This window comes from Lycorma delicatula, chromosome 12, assembly GCF_047948215.1.
Source record: "Lycorma delicatula isolate Av1 chromosome 12, ASM4794821v1, whole genome shotgun sequence".
In the NCBI taxonomy this organism is placed as follows: Eukaryota; Metazoa; Arthropoda; class Insecta; order Hemiptera; family Fulgoridae; genus Lycorma; species Lycorma delicatula.
Genome location: NC_134466.1, coordinates 32,758,352 through 32,784,844, shown reverse-complemented (window position 1 = coordinate 32,784,844; position 26,493 = coordinate 32,758,352).

The window sequence follows — 26,493 nt, the reverse complement described above, 5'->3', positions numbered from 1 at the left end:
AAACAGTCCTATTGAAAGAATGGTCCAATAGTGCAAGACTATGTACAACTCCAATAGTGCATACCACTATGTGCCCTTCGGAAAATATGAAAAAGGTTTTTCATGTACTGAAGTTGGTTTTGAGAGGTAAATTTTGATTAATCTGTTTATTTACGTAACTGTTTAGGTGAAAATGAGCATCAACTGACGTATTAATATAGTGGATTAAATCCATTACCATTCATATGCTGCAACATTTCTTTACAAGAATTTATTCAAGCAACGAAATCAGCATTTCAATTCCTGAAAAATTTGAATTTTATGGAAGTATTTTATGTAATATTCAAGGGCTCGATGGTTCGTTAATATATACTAATGAAACTTTAATCGTAGAACGTTTTGGACTGCACGTAATGAATAGTTTGAATATTATCAATGTTTTCTGGCGTTTAAATACTATTCTATTACTCCTTTATGTTTTATATTTAATTTAGACTTGGTTTCCGTAAACATTTTATTCCGAAAGTTAAGTGTATGAACAGAAAGTACACGATAATGATGCGGAATATTGAACCGACTGCGAAGTGTAACCTTCGTACAGTTATCGCGAAGTTATTAAACGATTTAACGCAGAAAGCAAGATATATAATTTCCACTATTCCACGTTTATTAAATCTTATTAAATAACTGGGAATGCATATAAAGTTCAGCGCCCTTACTCAAACGTTGAATGAATAACCAAGTGTTTAAATTTTCTCGATTCACTGACATTTTCTGTACACACACGCGCCGCCATGCGTGCACATTTATGTTGTCTCTTTGGTTAGATGGTTAAACATAGTAAAAAAAAGTTTCGATTTTATAATTATAAGTTTTGTAGGTGCATATACTACCGCACAATATCGTTAACCATTCATTTAATGAACTCGGTCTTAAATAATCAAATAATGACAATTTATGTACAGTTCCTCTACAACTTTACACGATTTCCAATCATTAGTGTTGCTTATTAACCTCTACATAGCCTTTTTATTATTTTTTTTTTGTAATTGTACCAGGTGGAGACCAGACCCGGTTTTTAAGTTTAACTCAGTTCCCACCCTGCAAGAGGTCACCACTTCTGCAACAAACACAAGCAAACATGCAGGGGGACGTACAGGGATCAGACAACCTCTACTCACCCTCGTCCGCCTCCCTACCACGAACAATGGCTTCCACCATGGCAGATACGGCTTTCCACCAGCCTCCGACTCGAGCATCTTGGTAATCACGCTTTCAGCCACCAACTCCTCGACTACTGGGCTCCTTACATCATACCAGCGCTTACACCAGAACACCACGTGTTCCGGAGGGTCGATGACTGCACAATACCTACATAGAGAGAAAGCCCTTTTCCCAATATTGTGCAGGTAAGCGCCAAAGCACCTGTGGCTACTCAGAAACTGGGTGAATTCTACGACAGGTTTCTGGACTTCCTCCCTACCCAGGTCTTGATGTCTGGGATGAGGGATCTCGTCCATCCACCTGTCTGCGATGCCTGCTACCTCTCTTGTCACTGCCCGGTAATTCAATAGCGAGCGACACTTGGCAAAGCATCCCGTTGTCTCATCGCCCTCTCCTCCGCCATGAGACTCAGGAGTGGCACCCCGGCGATGACAAACACGGCCTCGCTGGAAACCGTCCTACAGACACGTGCGAACCGCATAGCCAACACCCGCTGTAAGCCGTCCAGGAGCTCCGCCTAGTACTAAGAGAGCCCTAGCCCAAAACGGTATCCCGTACAGGCAACCGACCATGCCACCGAAGCAAGAAGTTTCCTTCTTCCGGTGGATGGGACACCCCGATTCCGCATCAGCTTGGCTAGGGCATCAGCCGTTCTCCTAGCCTTGCTTACTGCTTCTCAGCATACCGATCGCCGTAGTGCCCTTCTCCGCGATATTCCCAGCTCTGTTTTGCTGAAAACAACCAGTGCCCGATCATCAACAACAGTGCAGTGACCCCTTCCGGGTACTCGATCCTTAGCACACCATCATAAGCAATATTCCAGAACAAAGGACCGAGTAACGACTCTTGTAGGACACCACACACCACCTCATATTAACTTACAGCCCCTCCGCTCTGGCGACCACAAACTTGTCGCTCAAGTACTGGCCGACTCACGCCACGCACCTCAAGCTCATCCATAATAACATGCCAGGGCAGGCTGTTAACGGCATTATCTACGTCTTGGACGATAACAATCGGTATCCTCCTAGTACGCCGACTGCCCGCGGCAGCCTCGTCGACCAACTGCAATACTCGGTCAATATCATCCACCGTGGACCTGTCTTTTCGGAACCCGAACTGGTTCGCACTTAATCCTACCCCAGCTTCCAACTCGGCTGTCAATCTACCTAGAAGGAGGCCCTCGAAAAGCTTGTCGAGCATGCTTAACAAACACAGCGGGCGATATCCAGTAGCATTACCAAATTTGTCACGCCCCTTCTCAATCAGAGCCAGCTGAGCACCTTCCATGCTCCTTCCACAAACTCTTTTGTTAAGCAGTAATTAAATGCATCGACAACTTCTCCGGGGCCACCTGAGCCAAGACCTGCACCGCCTCGCTGCTGATGTCATTAAGACCGGGACTCTTCTGCGGGTTGACACGCTTAGCTGCTGTAAACACTTCATCCTGCTTGAACAGAGGAACCACTTCATCCACAGCAATTTCCCTCCAAGGCATCCGTTCTACCTTGGGGAATAATTTTACTATCGCGTTCACTAGGCGCTCCTTAGTCAGAACGGGGAGAGAACGACGAAACTTCTTCATTACTATCTTGTAACCGCTTCTCACACGTCCGCATCGATCTCATTGAGCAGGTCAGTCCACTTTTTCTCCTTAGCGCTACTGATACCTGCTCTGTAAGCCCGCCTAGCTTCGCCGAGCATCTCCCTAGCGTGAAGGATGTGCACTCTATCGTTGCCTCTGAGTAGCTTCTGCAGCGTCCGTCATGCTCAGAGACACTCTCTTCGAAGCTCCCCTAGTTCCTCGCATCACCAGTAAGCACTCCTGTTTCTGACAACGCATTTCGATCAAAGCTCGTCAAGCGCCTCCTGCACAATAGAGGTCACCCTATAGTAACGCTACATAAGCTATATGTAACACACATATGTTACACTATCTATTGTAACACTCTACATAACCTATCATACAAGAGTTTATTTACTCTTGGATAATCTCGAATGTATTCAGCACCGTTCTATTGTTTCTAACTAAATTTTTTAGTGCTCGTTAGCTACCATTTCCTTTTAGATCGTCTTATAACTGTTTCTTTTCAGGTCCATGGTTCAAAATCAATTCATAGATTCATCCAAACATTTTTCAGGACGCGTCCTCAAGTCTAAATCCTTTCTAACCATATAACTGTTTCTTTCTACTCTTATTGTTTCCTAGGAATTTTTAGCTTCTCTTCCGTTAATCTCCCACATGTTGTTATCAATAAATTAATTAGTTTCAGTCAGATTTTTAGTACTTTTACAATAATGTGACTAGTGACATTTTCTATTTGTTCGCTTTACGAGGTGCTGATACTTAACAACTGATTGTTTCCTTTTGTTTGATTTTACTAATTCAGTCGTATAGTGATAGCATGTAAGTTAGCGTTATATTGTTACGGTATAACCGTGTTTTTCTCTTCATAATAGATGTTCCCGGTAATACATATTTCGTTTACACGAAACAACTCGTTAAAAAAATACTTGTGTTCGTATTTTTCCAAAATTACAGAATTTGCCAGCATCTAAATTATATAATCGCGGACACAAAATGGTTTTGTAGATTTCGGACAACTGAGAACGATGGCATTGTTACAAAAGTTAATGCAAAATTTGACGTTCAGCTGCGTCCGAATACGTGATTGCAACGTTCCAAACCTTGAGTCTGGTCAAAATATTATTATTTATACTCGTATATTTGTCGAGTTTTGAAATTTTGTCAGTTCAATTATTTGGATGTGAACTAGAAATGAAGAAAAGTAAGATGTGTGCAAATAAATAGAGTAACATTAACTATTGGCCAGATAATGATTGTCGAAATTGAATCTATGTTAGTTAAAAGAGAATATGATGTAGGAAGATTACCGCGAGAGGTTTTCGGCAGGATCTGCAGTAAAACATCTGACTGAAGTTCGGTTTCGTTACAGCCAATAGTAATCAACATCATCAGACCGGGTTTGTTAATTATTTCAGATCAGTGACCGGCCTACAACGGAATACGAAATCTGAACTGTAATTGTATACAAAACACTGTTATCCGATCTCAAAATTTCATATATCCAATTATTGGAGTACATCACACAGACTGTTTAAAGGTTGTGGGGAGTAGCAAATAATAAGCTTCGTTAGAAAAGTGGCACGGTGAAAAATTTAATAGATAACTTTATATGAGAATTTCTCTGGCGCCATGAAGTAGAACTAGAGAGTCGGAATCTCTTCTAGTCCATTTTGGAAGACATTTTACCTGTACAATAAGTCATTAGTTGGTCTTTATCAGTACAATAAATACCTCTTCATACCATAAATACTTTTGTAAATATATCACTTATAACAGACGATGTAAAAATAAAATATCATAATTAAAAAATATTAATTTTTTTAATAAATTCATTTCATTAATTAAAATAATAATTTATCAATTATTATATATAAAATAAATATCACAAAAATTTGGATAAAAAGTTGCGGGAGGATAAGGAAAGACAACCATTGTTTTTATTTCATTTTCACTTCTTTTATTTTCTGGTAACTTGAAAACCTTTTTTTTTTTTTGGTTGTTGATTAATTCAATACATATGTTCGACCTATTATACAGATATGTTGAAATGAAAATTCTAAAACGTATGATAAATTTCATGCTCGATTGGAATTGGAACCCGAGAATTTTAGGATGAAAGGATCAGACGCTACCACTTCGCCATAGAGATCGCCCTGAAGTAGCGGACTATTATATTCTTCATTTCTTCCTTTTCTCGGGTAGAAATTTCTAGATTATTCTCTTCAACGCTTTACATTTATTTGTTTTCATTTTATTTCATATTTTTCTATAACCTAATTTCATTTTAAAATATTCTGTTGATTATTCTGTGGATGTTCGTTCTTTAAAGCGTCATGTTATCTACAAACTTATTTATTTTATTTTATCCTGTTTTGATTGGTATTTTCTCTTTTTTTATCTTATTGTACCCGTATTATCTATAAGATACTTTAATTCTTTTTCTACTTTAAAACACAACATGGGTTTCAACCTACAGTCTGGGTTTTCAGTATTTCTATTGATTTATTCAGAATTGAAATTTTATTTTCCTAGATATAAAACATACAATAATTTCTCTATCTCTTTCTATATGCCTCTTATCACTATTTCTTATTAATCTATACTGTATTCTTTTTTTTTTGTCTTCAGTCATTTGACTGGTTTGATGCAGCTCTCCAAGATTCCCTATCTAGTGCAGTCGTTTCATTTCAGTATACCCTAATTTATTTCTTACTTATCCATAATTCTTAATGTCTTAATTTAAAATATGTATACATTTTTTAAAAATATAATAGCGCGTGGTTACAGAATACTAACGTCGCATAGTAGTTTCTTTTATGTGCATCAGGATTTACAGGAAATACTTGTGATTCGGCCGCCTGAACCCTTGAATGCTCAGGTTATTTGGACTCTATAAGCTAAGTCAATAGGAGACTGACTTATAATTATTATTCACTCCATACAATTATTAAATACATATAACAATTTGCTCAGTTTGGTTTTACATAATTTACTGTACAAAAAACCGAGAAGAATTTCTGATGATGGCGAAAATTATAACCAATTAACTTACAATCTTGATATTTTAAATAGTACATAAAATTATTATCATTTATCTATGTATAGCAAAATCATAGTTTTTTCTTTTATACTAAATAGACCAAAAATAGGATAGCATTATTTACAAATAATTTATTCAGTACGGAAGTATTACATATAAATATTTTTATATAATATATAAGAATACTTCTATCTGAATATGAACAGAGTTCTGGCAGCACTAAAAACCAACTGCAGTAGTAATTTACTAGGAACTTATTTTAATTAATCATTGAACCAAACGTAGGTTCGGAAAAGCTTGGTAGCGAATGTCGGCTGGCGAAAGATTTCGCCCTAATTTCAGCCAGACTATAATAATAATAATTCATAGAACCCAAATTAAGTAAATTCAGTGTTTTTATATAAAATACAACTTAAAAAATGAAACAAAGATAGGTCTGAGAACAGTATTTTTAGTAGTTTTTGAGGAATCTTTGGTAAAAGACAAAATATTGCTGTCGAAAAACAAATTATTTTTATGTTTGTTATAAAAACCTTCGGTAAATGGGTAATAAATACATACATAAATGTTTCAAAGAGAATATGATTTTAAATAAAGTGGTTTGAATAAACTACAAGAAATTGTTTCTGTAAGACAGTTTGCATAACTTTTTCTAATCACCGTGATGTTTTACCCACAGATTTTGAATTAAAGCTAAATAATTTAAATGTAAAGAAGTTTTACAACACATAGTATCTAGGAGTATTTTTGGATCAATATCTGAAGTGGGATTTTCAAATAGCAATTTTTATTACAAAGGACAAAATATATAAACTACATATTATGCAGGCTAAAAAAGATAATTAATATGATTAGTTTGTTTGTGTTCATGCAGGAACTTTATTATAGCATTGTGACATAGGGATAATTGTATGGAGAAGTGCCGAGTAAATTATGTTTACAAATTTTAATTATTGTACAAATCAAAGTTATCAAAATTATAACCATAATGAGAACTACCATTAGGAATAAAATATTCCTTTGAATCTTAAAACGAAAATATGTCCTTTAATCTTTATAGGAGTACACACATTATAGTCGTTTGTCTACCTTATACCAACAAAATGTTTCAATTACAAGATAAAAAAGAAACCATATACACGTCTGTTACATATTTCAATAAACTTTCTAATAAGTATTAAGTAGTTTAAAACTTCTTAAGTAAGTAATAGTAAGTATCACCTAATATTTACTTAGTTATAAAACTTTGGTATAGAGAAAAGTTAAATAAATTTAGTGAATTGGTTCGAATAATTAAAGTACTTCAATAATAATTTTGTTTTGTAAATTGATGGTAGATAATTCTCACAATTATAAAATGAACTAGAAAATTTTTTTTAATTTGCTTTTTATATATGTGAAGTACTGTCTCGGTCATTAGCAGTTATATTACTAGAATTGTTTGTAATGTTATTAATACTTTTATACATCTAATTCCAAATACTAAAAAATTTAATTTATAAAAATAATAGCAATGCATTATACTGTCATAAAATATCAATAAGATTAACCAGTATAATAATAATAGTAATAACAATACCGTACTGATTATGACGTTTATAATTATAATAATAACTATAGATCACTTTTTCAGATTCAGTTACGATATAATAACACTGCAGGAAAAGAGTTAAATATAATTAAAGTAAAGGAGGGGATGAAATATTATAATAATATATCGATTGGGGAGAGGGCTGTTCTCAAAATAGATATGAAATCTACCTTTAAATATATCCTCTAGCTATATACATTGTCTTTTCTATTCAGCTGATAGTTATAAACAATTTTTTTTTAATTGCGTAATATCAATACAATTTTTATAAGCTTAAAATAGAATACTGCTTTAACAAAGCATTAACTGCGTTGTATTACTAGTTTTTGTAGATTACAAATCATCAATGAATTTATTAATAAATAAATTGCATTCTAACAATAGCATATAATTACGTATATTAACATATAATTACGTATAGCATACGTATATTAAAATAGATTAAAAATAATTTTTCTCTTTTGTCACTGTCAACTAATTTGGGAGAGATCTTTGTGCTTCTCTATCAGGTTTTTTTTAATGTAGTAAATTAATTAAAAAATAACAGTAAAAATGACTAAAAGATGGTCAATTTTTTACCACATCAGTTATTAAAATAAAATTTACTAGTAAATACTAGAACACATCGCTCTATCTTAGTTTTAATATTTAGTAAACCTGTAAAAAAAGAGCTAATAACTAAGTTGTAATACTTTCCTGGCATTAACTATTGATTCTTATTTAGTAGAAAAATAATTATACATGAAAAATGTTACCTCAGATTTCTTTTTTGGGGTGGGGGTAATTTATGGTGACGTTTTATTGTAAAATTATCATTACATTTTTAAATAAAGAAAGGTTTAAAAATTAAATTTTTTTTTCTGTTCCCCCAACTTCAGAGATTTTTTTTCATTTTTTTACGTTTACTGTGTTAAATGAATGTAACTAAAAAAAAATCTGACAACACAGTTTTAATACTTTCCCGCCACGCAGCTAAAGCCCCGTTCCGTACATACAACTTAATGCAAAGTATTTTTCATTTTATTTAAATATATTTTGTTCGTTTATTTAATTCAATGATTCTGAATAAAGCGCGCGTGCATAACGAATTTAATTCGCGCGGGTGTGGCGGTACTAGCGGTGACGGTCAACACTAACACTAAACTAATGTAATTTCACAATTTATGTAAAACAAATTTCGCTTGTACGGTCGGAAGACTGATGAAGCCGCGAAACTTAATGCACCAGGTACCAAATCTACTGGGCGATAGAGTTCGAGATCCAGCCAGAATATTGTTATTTTTTAATTGTTAACAAATGTGCTTAAGAAAAACATGACCTAAATTAGGCGAAATCTTTATCTATAGCCTCGGCCCCTTGACCTTCTAAGTTGAAAATTTAATGGCACCAATGCCCCATATATAGTAGTAATTTCACCAAGTTTCGTCAAAATCGGTCTAGTAGTCTGGAGATATTAGAGTATTTAAAGTGATTTAGAGGCCAAATTGAACACACGCACATACGAACATTATTAATTCGATCATTAACGAAAATATTTTGGATTCCTTACGTATCAAACGTCAAGATCCGGTGAAAACCGCATATTCCCAAATTGGACCGATTACAATACTTTCCCTTCTAGAGCTATAGCGGTATCTAGACGGGAAAGTCAAAAATTCGACGGAAAGTTAAGATTTGTTTTTTAGTAGTAGAGAGTGACATTCTGACATTTGGTGAAACGCGGACTAGCAAGCGATACAGCACGACTGTAAGGTAATAAGAAATACTGATAATTTCGTTAACGACTTCATAGTAACGTGATAATGTTGCCTGATATACGAACGAATGCGTGCAACTACCGTTTGTTATAAAACATTATCACTATAGTTTTATTTTCCTTCCGTATTCTCGTTTTAACAAGCATCTCAAGAAAAAAACAAACTTATTTAAAATTATATATATTATAGGAAGTCTACCACCAATAGAGGCTGATTTAGGAAGAATGAAACAAACTTTCAGGACATGTTTTACTGGTGAAAATAAACAAGTACAAACTGAAGCCAAGCTGTAACTGTTGGAAATCAAATTGAGGAGGAAATTTAGTGGATTTCTGTGAAATCTCCTTGAAAATCTGAAAAAAAATATTTGGAAATTTTTTAAAAATTGGAAGTAAAATACAAAAAATTTGGTTGAAAATCATACTATTTTACTTGTAGCATAAAATAACTTGGTCAATGAGTAATAAACACTTTTATGTTCCAATCAAAACTTGTAGAGCAACTCTGAGTAAAATATTTTACTCAGAGTCTAAATAAAAACGTAAGTATTTTGGAGTTTAATAACAAAACATGTGAATGAAAACAAAATCTGTGTAAAAAACAATTTTTTTCATTTATTTTTCTTTTTTCTTAAATTTTGATTATCTTTGTAAAATATGTAACTTTTGTAATATTTAAATTTTTTTGTTAATACCTAGTTTAAATCTGCCACATTCTGACATACTTCGTTTTAAATAAACTTAATTATTCAATTCGTTTTCATTTAGTTTCTGCGAAACTAAATCATTTTACTGAAAACCAAACTGTCAGTTTTGTTTAAAATGTAAATATGTTTATTACGATTTTAAAAAATTTTACGCCAAACATAAAATAATATGTTTTTCGACCCCTAAACTTTGATCACGGTTCTCGGATCTATTTCTTTAATGTTTCAGGTCAGATTTCATACAAAATCATTAAATCATTAAAAATACCCCTTAATTTGGGTCCCAAGAATTACAGTTTGGCTTAATTTTAACGAAGGCGGAAAAATAAGGGTGAAATCCTTCAAGAACCGACACTTGCTGACGTAGCGTTTCCGAACCTATATTTATATGAATTTATCTTCTTTATTTTTACTAGTAGAATATGTACTGAATAAGTTTGTACATTATTTGTGAATCACCTGTATAAACAAAATCTACATTTATTTCAGAATTTTTTAAAAGTGTTTTTATATATCTAAACTTTAAGAAAACTTCATAAATGAGAAAGAATGTCTATAAAAACACGATATATAAATTATTATTGAGGTTTATTAATCCATGAATAAGTTACTACGCTATTTCTTATATAATTAAATAGACTTGTGATGTTTATTAATAATGACGATAAACGTGAACGTTTAATATGCATGATACAATTTTATTAATTTTAACAGTGATATCGACGTTACATGCCAATCTGCAGGAGCAATGCGTCATTATCTGTTTTTTTTAGCTCATGTTCGAAAACTCGCAACCACGATCGTAAACGTTATTAACGTTAACGTTATTAAAAAAAAAAAATCTCGTTCGTGGTAAATCTGTTTCAACCATAAACGTAGAAAAAAATATTCCTTTTATAAAACATATTTTAATATCTTTGCTAAATAGTCCATCCTACGTATTTATTTATTGACTATATGTATATTTGAAAGATTGTAAAAGCGTAAATGTATTCTGGTTCTTCAGTTTAAAAAGGCGAAATTTGGTTTAAATTTTTTTAAAGTAAATTTTCATTTAAAAAAATTGCGAGAAACATCTCTATAACTGATATTCTAAGATAAAAAATCGGGTCTTATTTCGAAACAGACTCATTTTCTAAATTTTTATTTTAATAGTAAAAAAAAAGCCATTTATATATATGGCTTTATATAAATGGCTATATATTCACTACTGAGGCCAAAACAAGGCGAAATCCAGCAAATTTGATAGAACAGGTCCGTGTGGATGTTAAATTGACGCCACATGAATTCGCATAAAAAAAAGTAGCATCATAAATCTCGATGTGCTACATTTCTTGTAATTCTGTTTTTTCATTGCTGCCCGTAAAACTCTCCTGTATGTTTGTATGCGCTCCGATAATTGGATCCCAAAGTTAACCGAAGGATTAACTGTTTGATTTGTAAAATTATAACCTTGTAAATTAGGTTTATCATCATAACTCCTCTAACAATTTCAAATTGCCTTCGTCACAAGTCTGATATACACCTTTACAACACTTAGTAACGTTTCTTTCGTTTGATTGGGGACCGCATATCGGGGAAACTTTCTTTTTTTCTCTGATAATTCCTGAAAACACCTGCTACTGAAAGCAAACGTCTCCGCTTGTATTTTTGCCTCGAAAAAAAGAGATTCGTCTATTTCCACGTTCAGAATATTCTTGCCTATTAGTACTAAGTTATGGAGTAACAAATTCGCATACAGTTTCCTTATAACATTTTTTTCAATCAGTTATTGCGGCAGTACCCACGTTCTTCTTTAAAAATGGGCGTATAACCTACTCCATGTGTAGAGGAATAAACAACTTCCCGGTTAAGTTTGCTGGATTGAAGCCACGTACCGCTCCTTAAACGAACAGAATTGCGTAAGCTCACGTTTGAACAACGCAATTTATCTTCTCTAAAGTTTAACGAAAGACATGTCATGATGTCTCTTATGTATATGCAAATAGGGTCATGAACCTGTATGTAAAACTAGGACTATGTAAAATCAGTTAGGTTTGTAAAAAGAGCATGTTGCTTATCTGGTACCTCACGGATTAAGTCAATCAAACCCATGTCAGATAAAAATAACGAGTAGTGAAGAGTACAGAAAATACACGCAGTAAACGATTAAATGTCTTCTATTGGTGAATGTATTGCATTCAATGTGTTGAACTACAGGGTATTGTTGATTACACTGACTAGTACACAGCCAATGACATAAATATGATAAAATAAGAAGTTTGAAATATTATTATAACAACAAAGATAAAACATTAACAATTTTATATTGTATATTATAACTTAATTCATAAATAACATATATTACGATATTAATAATTCAAAAATGTAAATTAAGTAATGTGCCCGCTTTGAAACAATTATTTTTTTACAAAATTCATCATTTTTATGGAGTTTTTTAATCGCGGTTGACTCATTTTTTGTATACATTTTTTTTGTAAAAAGATGTTACGGAGCCGGTTAGGGAGTCCAACACACTGTCCGTAAATGGGATTCCTCCCCTCGCGAGGAAAAGAAAGAATTTTTCAGTAAGATATTAAATTTGACATGTTGACAGATTGTATTGTTTTTTTGTTTTTTTTTTTTTAATTTTATTTATTCATTTAGTCAAGTCATTTAATTTTTTTGTCATCAGTTTATACCAGTGCGTTATACAGAGCGTTTCACGAATTTCTCCTTGTGATTTTACTATTCTACGTGCTGGTGAGAATAATGGAAAATTATCATATATATGTCTTATAATGCTTCGTTGGTGAGTTTCGGTTAGTGAAATATTTCACTCGGATTTTTCCTACCCCGGTGAAATAAGGTCGTACTGAAGTTTTTAGGACGTTAATTACGGAGCAGAATTAGTGATTTCTTATGGCTTTTGACGTAATGTATTGAATAAAATAGGTCCCAGAACCGTCGTATCTACAGTAGTTTTTTTCGAATTCTGGGGTGAAAAACAATTTTACGTTTGACATACAATAACTTTGTTAAATGGGTAAGACAATTGTAAAACTTTTAAACAAAACTTTAAGAAAATTTAATTTTGATCAAAATGGTGTATGGTAAGTTAAAACGAAGATAATTTAGAAAACATCGAATTTTATTTAGAAACAGTGTATTACTGCATTTGTCAGAAAAGTATTTCTTTAATGTAAACAGAGACAAAATTCTTTTTGGATTTAAAAAGTTTGTAAAAACAAAATCTATTGTTAAAAATTTCTGTTAAAATATTTTTAAAATAATGTAAATTACATAAGCATTATAAATAAAAATTACTTAAATAATAATTTTTATATTAATGAGAGAAATGTAACAAATTACTTTAAAAATTATTATTTCAAAGTGGGCAATAAAATAACAACAGCTAATCAATAAATGCGCAATACTGTATTAGTGTTGAAATCTTTCTATAAGGTACATTAAGTATACCGGGTCTGCGAACTATGATATCGTTAGCGAAGGTTTTCTGTGAATTTTATTTCCAACGTGATCGGTTTACCATTTAAGTAATGCTTACTTATTTACAACAGAGGAATACGCTAATTTTTATTCATTTTGGGTGTTTGTAATACTGCAGTTGCTACAGTAGAATTGAAATACGTATTCCGAATCGCAAGATTCTAGTTCCAAAAACAGTTAGCGCGACTTTTTGGAATCTTCGGGAAACAGGTTCATTTCCAAGTATTCGAACCAGCAGTGAACGATAAGTCCTACACGACGTTGTTGTTGTAGAAATTATCGATGCAGTTCAGCGCAGTCTATGTATATGACATATTTTTAAGTGGATTGGAGTTTCACATTCGGTGGTTTGGAGTACACGTCAATAAAAAGAGTTTTATCCTTATAAATAGCCAGTTCAACATCTACACCTGGAGACTGCCCTCTTTGCTCGGAGTTCTGGAACTGGTGGAATACAAATCGACAATTCTTCAAGTATGATTTTTTATACCGACGAGGCAAATTTCACTCGATATGGCGTCAACAACTTAACACAATGTGTATAAATGTGCATAAGTAAATCCTTATGAAATGGTTAAAGAGAATTTCCAACACCGATTTAGCGTGAAGGATGGTGCGGCCATCTTCACAATCACCTGTTTGACCGTTCTTATCACCTGGCTGTTTAAATGCTGAGGTTTCTGGTTTAAATTCATCTGATTTCAGCATGATGGGGCGCCATCTCACTGTTATCTAAGGGCACGGAAAATTTTAAATGAAACATTTCCAGATTCGTAGAGAAGCCATAAATTGGCCTGCAAGATCTCCACATCTATCTTCTCTAGATTATTATTCATGAGGCCATTTAAAACGTAATGCATGCAAAACAAAACGTGTAAACATTGAAGATCTGTAAAGGCATAGAATAACTGGTGAATCTACGTATAACATCAAACGTGATATAACAAGTTTTAAACTAATGTTAGCGCAATGCCAAGCTGTTGAGAGGAAAGCATTTTGAACATTTCTTGTAGAATTGTATGCTCTCAAAATTTATTATAATAAATTATTTAGAACCGAAAACATTTAACTAAATTTTAAAATTAAATATTAAGATAAAGTAAATAATATCAGTTGACCCCTAGTCATTTAGTTAGTAGTAGCGTTTCAAATTATTAGTTATTAGTATTACTATTATTATTACTTTTTTTTTTTTTGTCTTCAGTCATTTGACTGGTTTGATGCAGCTCTCCAAGATTCCCTATCTAGTGCTAGTCGTTTCATTTCAGTATACCCTCTACATCCTACATCCCCAACAATTTGTTTTACATACTCCAAACGTGGCCTGCCTACACAATTTTTCCCTTCTACCTGTCCTTCCAATATTAAAGCGACTATTCCAGGATGCCTTAGTATGTGGCCTATAAGTCTGTTTCTTCTTTTAACTATATTTTTCCAAATGCTACTTTCTTCATCTATTTGCCGCAATACCTCTTCATTTGTCACTTTATCCACCCATCTGATTTTTAACATTCTCCTATAGCACCACATTTCAAAAGCTTCTAATCTTTTCTTCTCAGATACTCCGATTGTCCAAGTTTCACTTCCATATAAAGCGACACTCCAAACATACACTTTCAAAAATCTTTTCCTGACATTTAAATTAATTTTTGATGTAAACAAATTATATTTCTTACTGAAGGCTCGTTTAGCTTGTGCTATTCGGCACTTTATATCGCTCCTGCTTCGTCCATCTTTAGTAATTTTACTTCCCAAATAACAAAATTCTTCTACCTCCAAAATCTTTTCTCCTCCTATTTTCACATTCAGTGGTCCATCTTTGTTATTTCTACTACATTTCATTACTTTTGTTTTGTTCTTGTTTATTTTCATGCGATAGTTTTTGCGTAGGACTTCATCTATGCCGTTCATTGTTTCTTCTAAATCCTTTTTACTCTCGGCTAGAATTACTATATCATCAGCAAATCGTAGCATCTTTATCTTTTCACCTTGTACTGTTACTCCGAATCTAAATTGTTCTTTAACATCATTAACTGCTAGTTCCATGTAAAGATTAAAAAGTAACGGCGATAGGGAACATCCTTGTCGGACTCCCTTTCTTATTAGGGCTTCTTTCTTATGTTCTTCAATTGTTATTGTTGCTGTTTGGTTCCTGTACATGTTAGCAACTGTTCTTCTATCTCTGTATTTGAACCCCAATTTTTTTAAAATGCTGAACATTTTATTCCAGTCTACGTTATCGAAAGCCTTTTCTAGGTCTATAAACGCCAAGTATGTTGGTTTGTTTTTCTTTAATCTTCCTTCTACTATTAATCTGAGGCCTAAAATTGCTTCCCTTGTCCCTATACTTTTCCTGAAACCAAATTGGTCTTCTCCTAACACTTCTTCCACTCTCCTCTCAATTCTTCTGTATAAAATTCTAGTTAAGATTTTTGATGCATGACTAGTTAAACTAATTGTTCTGTATTCTTCACATTTATCTGCCCCTGCTTTCTTTGGTATCATAACTATAACACTTTTTTTGAAGTCTGATGGAAATTCCCCATTTTCATAAATATTACACACCAGTTTGTATAATCTATCAATCGCTTCCTCACCTGCACTGCGCAGTAATTCTACAGGTATTCCGTCTATTCCAGGAGCCTTTCTGCCATTTAAATCTTTTAATGCTCTCTTAAATTCAGATCTCAGTATTGTTTCTCCCATTTCATCCTCCTCAACTTCCTCTTCTTCCTCTATAACACCATTTTCTAATTCATTTCCTCCGTATAACTCTTCAATATATTCCACCCATCTATCGACTTTACCTTTCGTATTATATATTGGTGTACCATCTTTGTTTAACACATTATTACATTTTAATTTATGTACCCCAAAATTTTCCTTAACTTTCCTGTATGCTCCGTCTATTTTACCAATGTTCATTTCTCTTTCCACTTCTGAACACTTTTCTTTAATCCACTCTTCCTTCACCAGTTTGCACTCCCTGTTTATAGCATTTCTTAATTGCCGATAGTTCCTTTTACTTTCTTCATCACTAGCATTCTTATATTTTCTACGTTCATCCATCAGCTGCAATATATCGTCTGAAACCCAAGGTTTTCTACCAGTTCTCTTTATTCCGCCTAAGTTTGCTTCTGCTGATTTAAGAATTTCCTTTTTAACATTCTCCCATTCTTCTTCTACATTTTCTACCTTATCTTTTTTACTCAGACCTCTTGCGATGTCCTCCTCAAAAATCTTCTTTACCTCCTCTTCCTCAAGCTTCTCTAAATTCCACCGATTCATCTGACACCTTTTCTTCAGGTTTTTAAATCCCAATCTACATTTCATTATCACCAAATTATGGTCGCTATTAATGTCTGCTCCAGGGTAAGTTTTGCAGTCAACGAGTTGATTTCTAAATCTTTGCTTAACCATGATATAATCTATCTGATACCTTGCAGTATCGCCTGGCTTTTTCCAAGTGTATATTCTTCTATTATGATTTTTAAATTGGGTGTTGGCAATTACTAAATTATACTTCGTGCAAAACTCGGTCCCCTCTTTCATTCCTTTTGCCCAGCCCGTATTCACCCACTATATTTCCTTCCTTGCCTTTTCCAATGCTTGCATTCCAATCTCCAACTATTATTAAATTTTCATCTCCTTTTACGTGTTTAATTGCTTCATCAATCTCTTCGTATACACACTCTACCTCATCATCATCATGGGCGCTTGTAGGCATATAAACGTTAACAATCGTTGTCGGTTTAGGTTTTGATTTTATCCTTATTACAATGATTCTATCGCTATGCGTTTTGAAATACTCCACTCTCCTCCCTATCTTCTTGTTCATCACGAAACCTACTCCTGCCTGCCCATTATTTGACGCTGAGTTAATTACTCTAAAATCACCTGACCAAAAGTCGCCTTCCTCTTCCCACCGAACCTCACTAATTCCTACTATATCCACATTCACCCTATCCATTTCCCTTTTTAAATTTTCTAGCCTACCAACCTTTTTTAAGCTTCTAACATTCCACGCTCCGACTCGTAGAATGTTATTTTTTAATTTTCTGGTGACCCCTTCCTTAGTAGTCCCCACCCGGAGATCCGAACGGGGGACTATTTTACCTCCGGAATATTTTACCAAGGAAGGCGCCTCCATTATTGTTATGTGAAAATGCAGAGCCACATTTTCTTGGAAAAAAAAAGCAGCTGTAGTTTTCCATTGCTTTCAGCTGCGCAGTACTCAGAGGACTGAGTGATGTTGATACGGCCGTTTAAGTCGTCCTGACTCACGCCCCTAACAACTACTGAAAGAGCTGCTGCCCTCTTTCAGGAATCATTCCTTAGTCTGGCTCTCAACAGATACCTCTCCGATATGGTTGCACCTTCGGTCCAGCTACTCTGTATCCCTGAGCACTCAAGCCCCCTCACCAACGGCAAGGTCTCATGATTCATAGAGGAGGTTTATTATTACTACTATTACTATTACTCCAGAGCCATTAATCGTCTTAATAGAAAATCAGCAGCTGGGATCGATAACATACCACCTTTTATTGGAAAATGATTATCTGTTATTTTGTCTCCCATACTGGCCGATTTATTCAATTTAAGTTTAAGAATTGGGTATTTTCCCAGAACATGGAAAAAAGCTAGGGTCACCCCCATAACTAAAAAGGAGAATGACTCCAATATCAAGAACTTTCGTCCCATTTCTGTGTTAGGAGGGTTGCCGAAGGTATTTGAGATTTTACTCTGTGAAGTCTTCCGATCATACATCGAACCTAATTTGCTGTGGAGAAGCATGGATTTTTATTGGGTAGGTCAACTACCTCGAACCTTTGTACCCTTCTGAATACCGTAGGTCCAGCAGTAGAAGGCCAGGGACAGGTCTACATACCTACCAGGTAGTATACCTGGACTTCCAGAAAGCTTTCGATACGGTTCCACATAATCCTCTATTGAATAAAATGGAAAAAATGGGTTTTCCCTCTTCGCTGGTTAAGTGGACCGCTCCTTACCTTACGGACCGTTGCTTCAGAATGCGTTTTGGTGGCACCACGTCTGACGAACTTCAAATTGGTTCTGGTGTTCCTCAAGGATCGAACCTTGGTCCACTCGTTTTTTTTTTTTTTCATCAATGACATTATGGAGCGTATTAGTTGTTCTGTTCTAATGTTCGCTGATGACATCAAGATCTATAGGAGGATTTCATCGGATACAGATCATCTGCTGCTGCAGAAAGCGTTGAACGAGGCTTGGTTGTGGTCTGTTGAGAACAGTCTTCCTTTAAATCTTGAAAAGACGAAGGTGATGACTTTCACAAGAAAGACAAATTGGTCTCGTCATGTTTATTTCTTAGACAACTCTCGCATTGAGCGAGTTGAGGAGATAAAGGACCTAGGGGTTCTTTTTGACACGAAGCTTTCCTTTATACGTCATACTGAGGCCATCACCTCATTGACAAGAAGAAATTTAGGTGTTGTGAGATGGCTTTGTCGTCGTTTTATATTGATAAGCACATGGCTATTGCTGTATAAAACACTTGTTCGTCCTCTTGTTGTGTATTGTACGGTCATTTGGAACAGGGATCGTGGTTTCACTAATGATATGATTGAAAGCGTCCAGAAGAAACTGCTTTGGGCTTTGAGATGCAGGTTTCCTGGTCAATTTGATAGAACTTCCTACACTACTCAATGTGGAGATTTGAAGCTAGAGAAACTGGAAGATCGGCGAACTGCTTTCGATTTAAAGTTTGCTGCAGATCTCCTCCATAGTACTTTGCCGGAATGTCGTGAATTACAACTGCGGGTGCCTTTTTGGAACATCAGGAGCTTTAGGCCCTACTTCATTAGAAGAGTTTCTGAGTGTTCTCCAGTATTAAGATGCTTTGATCTGGCAAACAGTTTCGCTGATCTATTAGATCTTTTTTCTCGTCCATCTATTGATGATATACATCGAGCTATAGTTGGTGACACTGACTAGGTTATGCTAGATGGTGTATATGCATGTATGTATATATATATATATATATATATATATATATATATATGTATATGTTTGTATCCATTTTCTTTCTTATATCGGTGTTATTATTTTAACTTTATATTAGTTAAAATAGTTTTATTCAGAATTATTTTTTTTCTGCTTATAGAAATTATTTACTGCTTAATAATAATCACAATTAATTAATACTCTGGTTTTATTCTTTTTTATTACTTTGTAATTCTTACTGTTTTAAAATATATTATTATAAAATTATGTTCTGATTTTGTATATTATAAATTCTGAATTGTGTTTTTTAATTGTAAAATACCAAATTGTTATTCTTTGTAATTGCCGTTATTTATTACTGGATAATGTGATAGATATCAGTTATTATTATTAAAATTGTTTTGGACCATTTTATTAATATTATTTTATGATTATGCACAGACTCATAACTTGCATTTATTAACATATATATGTAAATTTGCTATTACTTTATAAGATGGTAAAGGCGATGGTCTGATTTTCTTGCCGCAAGTTCGTTTCTTGAACGAAATTAATGTATTTTTGTAAACTTTTTGTGAATAGTGACTTAAACTTTAATTATTATTTCCATTGTTCTAAATTTATAATTTACTTTTAGTATTGTATTCCGATATTTATGTATTTAAATATTGTATTTTCAATTTACTTGTAAATTGTTACTTATAACTGTTTTAAAGATATTGTAACTATTGTATATATTTTTATGTAATACTGTGCAACATATGAAGGCTTTGTAAAGCTGTTCTGTTGCACAAAAAACAAATAAATAAATTATTATTATTATTATTTTTGTTATTATTGCTCTTACTAATGTTATTAAATATTATGAAGATTGTTAGTGTTTGGGTCATTAATTCTAACATTAATTGTTTAAAGTTTGTTATTGAATGTAATACGAAATAAGAAAGATATACGGAGCGTTTTATCTGGTTTTATAACTACCGCGTTTCTCAGTTTTAGCAATTTTTATTGTTTCTAACTCAAAAACCAATTCATTTATCAAGAAACAGTTTCACCATCGTTTTACGCGTAGAGCTTTTTACATTGAAACTACATATTACATTAAAAAAAAGTTCAATTCAATGTGGTGTATCCAACATGGCGGACAAAAATTCAAACACACCATAAGATAAATGATAATTTTTGAAGTCAATAACCCAAATATTAATTTCCCTTGAAAGCCTGGCTTGAGTGGTAATTGATATTATTGCAAAAATTGTCCTATATAGAAGTGAATTTTGGCTCATTCTGTATTGATGAATAAGTTTTTGTTTGTTTGTTTTTGTTTTTCATCTAATAAACTTATCGCAATCTAATCGTGATGACTGGGGAAAGAAAAAGAAGTTTATTATCCAAAATTTCATTGGCTAATTGCTACGCTTTGCAGATTTTTCAAACAATTAATCTACCACATAATTAATGGCAGAATATTTCATTATTACATATATTTTTTTACCCAGTTTACAAATGTACATTTTAATTTTATATTTAAAATTAAAAAAACACTAACTCTTGGAAAATTATCGATAAGCAGAAAAACCGATTATCAAAATATAATGATAAGAATGAGAATTATTTTATCAATTAACAGGATTCATATATACCTTTTTTAACGCTTTATATAGATGCGTAATTCAAACCCATCGGCAAAGATGTAATCCAACTAGTATAATACGTAATGTCAAACAGCTGTTTCAGATTATGGTTTCTGTCTAGCTTATTTCATTGAAATAATAATAATAATAATAATAAAGACAAATTAATACAAGTATACATTTACCAAGTCAAAGGCGTTGTAATGTTCTTAGAGGAAATATTAATTAAAGTTTCATCTGAATTCTTTAGTACGTTATTCTCCAATAATTTTCCAGGAATATTATTAATATTACTTTCTACTTCTTTTCAGCTGATTCTCATCCGCTTGCAATTGTAATTCTATATTCCTTTTCACTTGATTCATATGATTTTCCTTTTCTTTACCAAATGTTTTTATTTCACGTGTCATATTGAAGAAAAACATACAATTGAAATGACAAATTTACAGCTAATCTGGAAATGTTAATCCTGGATTTATATGATTACCTTAAAAGAAATACTAATGAATGAAAGTAGTATTTGTACGTTGTTATCACATGTCTATACTTATAATTACTAACCAAACCAAGGTCTTATTTTAACTCTACCTCATAATAGTTGGTTTTTTGGTTTGTATAGTTTGATTCAATAAGTTGCTAGAAAGATTTTCCAATTTTTATGAAGTACCACGGTCGTTATTACTTGACGGAACAAAATATTCCCTTTAGCAATGATTATTATCTGTTTTCAGACAGGATATAAAACAAATCTTAATGTTGATTTTAAAAAAACTCTTTTTATCGTATATTTTGAACATATTAAAAGAAAGTAGTAAAAATATTTTTTTTTAACGAAAATTATCGAATACAAAATTCACGCAAATTTATGGAATTCGTTCTCAACTATCCAAAAGTGAATGTTTGGTATGGTATCATGTACAATCAAAATTTACGAGTTATTTTCTTTCCATGAGGAGACTATTATGGGCACATTATAATCGGACATTTCAGAGAACTTTGTGTTTCGGTAATTGAAAATATGAAGTTCTGATTTTCCAAAAGGATGGAGCCCTCCACATTATGCAGAATTTGGTGGACTGTGTTCAATAGCAGATCCCCATAAGGCCAGATAGGAAGAGAAACTTCAATCGCTTGGCCTCCGTTACCCGATTAGAATTTCATTTTTTGAGGCTACGAAAAAGACATTTTATACAAAGAAAAACTCTAGCCACTTGAACATTAAAGCAGAGTTTTTTCGACCATCCGGTATTACTTCTGTATATAAGTTTTAAAGTAATGGGAGAAAAACTCTGTCTTTATCTACTTACTACGTTCTGAATCAGAGCTATTTTTCTGAATCATGCTATTTCTAACTTACTAAGTAGCTTAATGAATGAATATGCATTAAAAAAATTAATATTGCCAAAATTAAAGGTTTTTTTTTAACTAAATTAAAGTGGTATATAACTAATTTTGTGTCTACTTATTATTAATGTAGAAAATCAATAAATATAAATGAATGGGGAATATTAAAAAGAATATTGTGTATTATAATAATCAAGTAATAGCTAACACAACTGCATCAAAACAATAATAATAATGGAGAGAGATTCTTTTGATGGACATTATTATTATATATACAAGAACGCAGGTGGTTTTGACATTTTGTCATATTACATTCACTGATTGCAACCCTAAATTTAGGTTGTGTAATTAAAACCATAATATCCGTAAATCAATCAGAAGGAAAGTGTAACTATTTGAGATTTAATTTTCTTAATATAAATTATTATCTTAATAAATATTATTATTATGTTAGTTACCAAATAACATAATAATAATGTTATTAACTAAGTATTATTATGTTAGTTTAGTTATCAGTTACCAATTATTACCAGTTACAAAATTAATTAAAAATGAATCAATTATGTTTTCGCTTTAAACACGGTTATCATGAAAACTCTAACAAACACGTGTTTGTAAAATTGAAAACTTTTGTTTTGTTTGATACGAAGTAAAAACCTGTCACATTATGATATGTTTGGTCTTTAATAAACTTCAAAATTCTAACGTTTGTATTTGGTTCCTGTGGTCGTAAGTCATAACCATTTTCTTCAGAATCAACTCTCTACAAGTTTTGTTTAAAACGTTTTTATTACCCTCTTAACAAAGTTATTCTACGCTAAAGTCAACGTAATGCTTTTTCTCAACCCAATTTTTGTTTTATAGCCCAGATTGCTCGAAACTACTACAAAATACATTTCTGGAAGGTATTTCCTTTTTTTTTAATTTTTAAGTCAAATTTCGAATAAAACCACTAAATTTACTCCTAATCACTGTTCCAAGAATTACAGTATTGATTAATTTAACCGAAAGCGCAAAAATCAGGTCGAAATCTTTCATCAGTCGAAACTCTCTTACGAAGCGTTTCCGAATCTATCTATATAAATAAAAATGTAAATGTTCGTTTATTCAAAATCTTAAATCTCCGAAAGTTCTTCACCGACTCCTTTAAAATTTTGACACAATGTTGCATTCGAATACGGGCGTTTTTTTATATACATACTATTTATATAACAAAGATATGTGACAGGTAAAAACATGTTTTTGTTTAAAAAAAACAGTGTTATTTTCTGGACGTAAAAGAAACACGCTATACTAAATATTTAATGATTCCATTTCAGTGATACCGATATGTGTGTCCGCTATAGACTAAAAAATAACTGGACCGATTTACCACGCGGGGAAAAGGGAGAAAGGGGAAAATTAAAAAAAGGTGTAAATTAAGAAAATAAACGGAAAACGGGGAGAAGGAAATGGAAAGGGGAAAGAAAAAAGGAAAATAAGGGAAGAGGAAGGGGAAAGGAAAGGGAAAGTGGATAAATGGAGAAATTATAAAGAAGGAAAGGAAACTGTGAAAAGGAAAAGGTGAAAAAGGAAAGGTTGAAAGGGTAACGGGAGAAAGGGAAAGGTTAAATTTTGTGAAGTTCCGTAATATTCATTTTGTTAATGTTTAATCAAACTTTCAATTGTGTTCATTTAATATATATATATACGCAAATCTAGCAATAGCGAAGCTTTTCCGGGTCTGCCAGTGTTTACATAAACTTTCTTCTTTTCACTGAAGAACAAATTCGGCAAGTTGTTGCATTCTTCATGAATCACTCTTTATATTTACCATGAAATTATAAGCGTAATATCTCAATTAGTAAGGTAAAAATTTCAGTTCTATTAATTCATTCATTCAAATTTTAATTAATCTATAGAGAACTTAGTTCATTAATATAACTTTTCATTATAAAATTTACCTAAAATTAAGAAAACTATCCTTTTTTATTATTCTGTTAACGTAATTCGATTTTGTTCGATTTTCTGTGTGAAACGCTCAAAAATAATATTATTCTGAAAGTCAATAATTCGTAGTCAATTTAGCATATTTTCTCTGACGTCAATGCCACTAAAATTCTTACCACATCCTTGTCTCCTCGAGTGGACCTAACAAGTGAAAATCCGATGGACCAAATCAACGTGGTAAGGTGGAATTTGATGGAATTTTTCGATGGTTTCTCAAGTTACCTGAGCTATGTGATACCGGGCGTTATCGTGGAGCAGAATGATTACCTCGCTCTGATACAGAATGTTTTTTATCTCTACTTGCTTCGCTTTGTTGATAAGTATGTCACAATAGTATGCGCTGTTTATTATTCGCTGATCTAGAAAATCTATAAAACCGGACCTTTTGCATCCGAAAAGATTGTCATCATGACTCTTCCTGCTGATGGTCGAGTTCGGCATTTTCCTTGACGGTGAAGGCTGTGCTTTCACTTTTTGATTCCGATTGATAATGGGGAATCCATGTTTCTTCATTGGGCAAAAAATAATCATCATCTTCCGTTGATACCGCTGTTATATCACTGCGAATATGCAACTGGTGATCTTTCAGTTCTCTTGGAATCCATCTTGCATATGTTTTACGGCAATTTTTTGAAGATTTGATGAATTGTACGACACCTACTTGCAATTTTATTGCTAAAATTGCAACTAAAATCCATCGATCATCTTGGATGAGACAGTTTATGAGAGTTGAAAAACTGGCGTTGTAACTTCAACTGGACATTCAGAACAATCCTCGTCAGTCATTAAATTTCAACCTATTTACTACCCATTTGTAAAAATTTCTGCGGTTCACACAACTTTTTTCGAATTGTTTGTCATATGATAGCAAATGTTAACCGGTTTTTCACCTTTGGAAAGCAAAAAGATCAGTGCAAGCTGTTCAACTAATTCGCAATCTTAAAAAAAACTCACCATCGGTAATGAAATTTTGACGTTATAAACAAAATAATTTTACTCAAACAGCGGATAAAAAGTCATCACAAGGTTACCAACTTAATAATCTTGAAAATATCAATTCTCTCTTACCAACCAATTTCACAGCTATTTGTATCTTTAATTACTGAATGACCTTCGCACATTACGAGATAAAGAAAAATTAAAAAATATCCATCTAATTGGTAATAATCAGAATTAATAAATAAAATACACTAATTGTAGGAAATTTAAGTTAAGTATGAATTAAATTGGTACATAACAAAATAATAATTTTTAAAACATCTGTGAAGATGAACATCAGTAAACTAATTACATTATTTAAACTTGTTGACCAGAGCAATATGGATTTTTGTGAAACAAAAAATAAATCATTAATTTTAATTTTAAATAAAGTTGTCAGAAAATCTTTTACATATTTGTAATTTCATAAATATATGAACTGAAACATAATAAATTATTTTCCCGTTTGTCAAAGTTTATGTTGTAAAACGAAATTAGTTCTTACTAATTAGTTTACAATTTAAATTCAAAAAATATTTATCTGTCACTGATTTTTGTATCTTAAAAATAAATTACAAGTTTTTTACATACTCATACGAATAAAATATTAACTATGTAAGGTCCACATTAGGAATAACTTATTATAATTTTTTTAAATTTATTTGTGGTTTAATGTAGTTAAATTTTTTAAGTAAAATTTTACGAAGTTTCTTCTTCTCCTTTGGGAATGAGATATGACAAGACACACCTGGGTTTACGGTTTATTATAAAACATATTCGCGTTTTCATTGAATTAAATACAATATAAGGAAAAAATTTAATTTTGTATTCAGAAAAAAAGAACACTGAATTCATAATATGAACAAATAAGTTAAAAAGCTATTGTTAATTATTACGCTAATAACTGCATTATTTATCCTTTCTATTAAGTAATTGGTTGTAATTATTTAAAATATCATTATATTGTAATTATGTTTCGTGACTTAAACTGTTAGAGAATATTTAATTAAAAAATATATATATAAAACTCATGTTCTAAAATTCATCAATAGTAACATTATTAAAAATAAAAAGGACTAAATTTATTCAATAATTACTTAATTCTAATATATTACAACTAACACGTAAAACACCGATAAAACTAACGAAAATTTACATTTTTAGTCATATCCAACTTAGTATACAGTTGTGT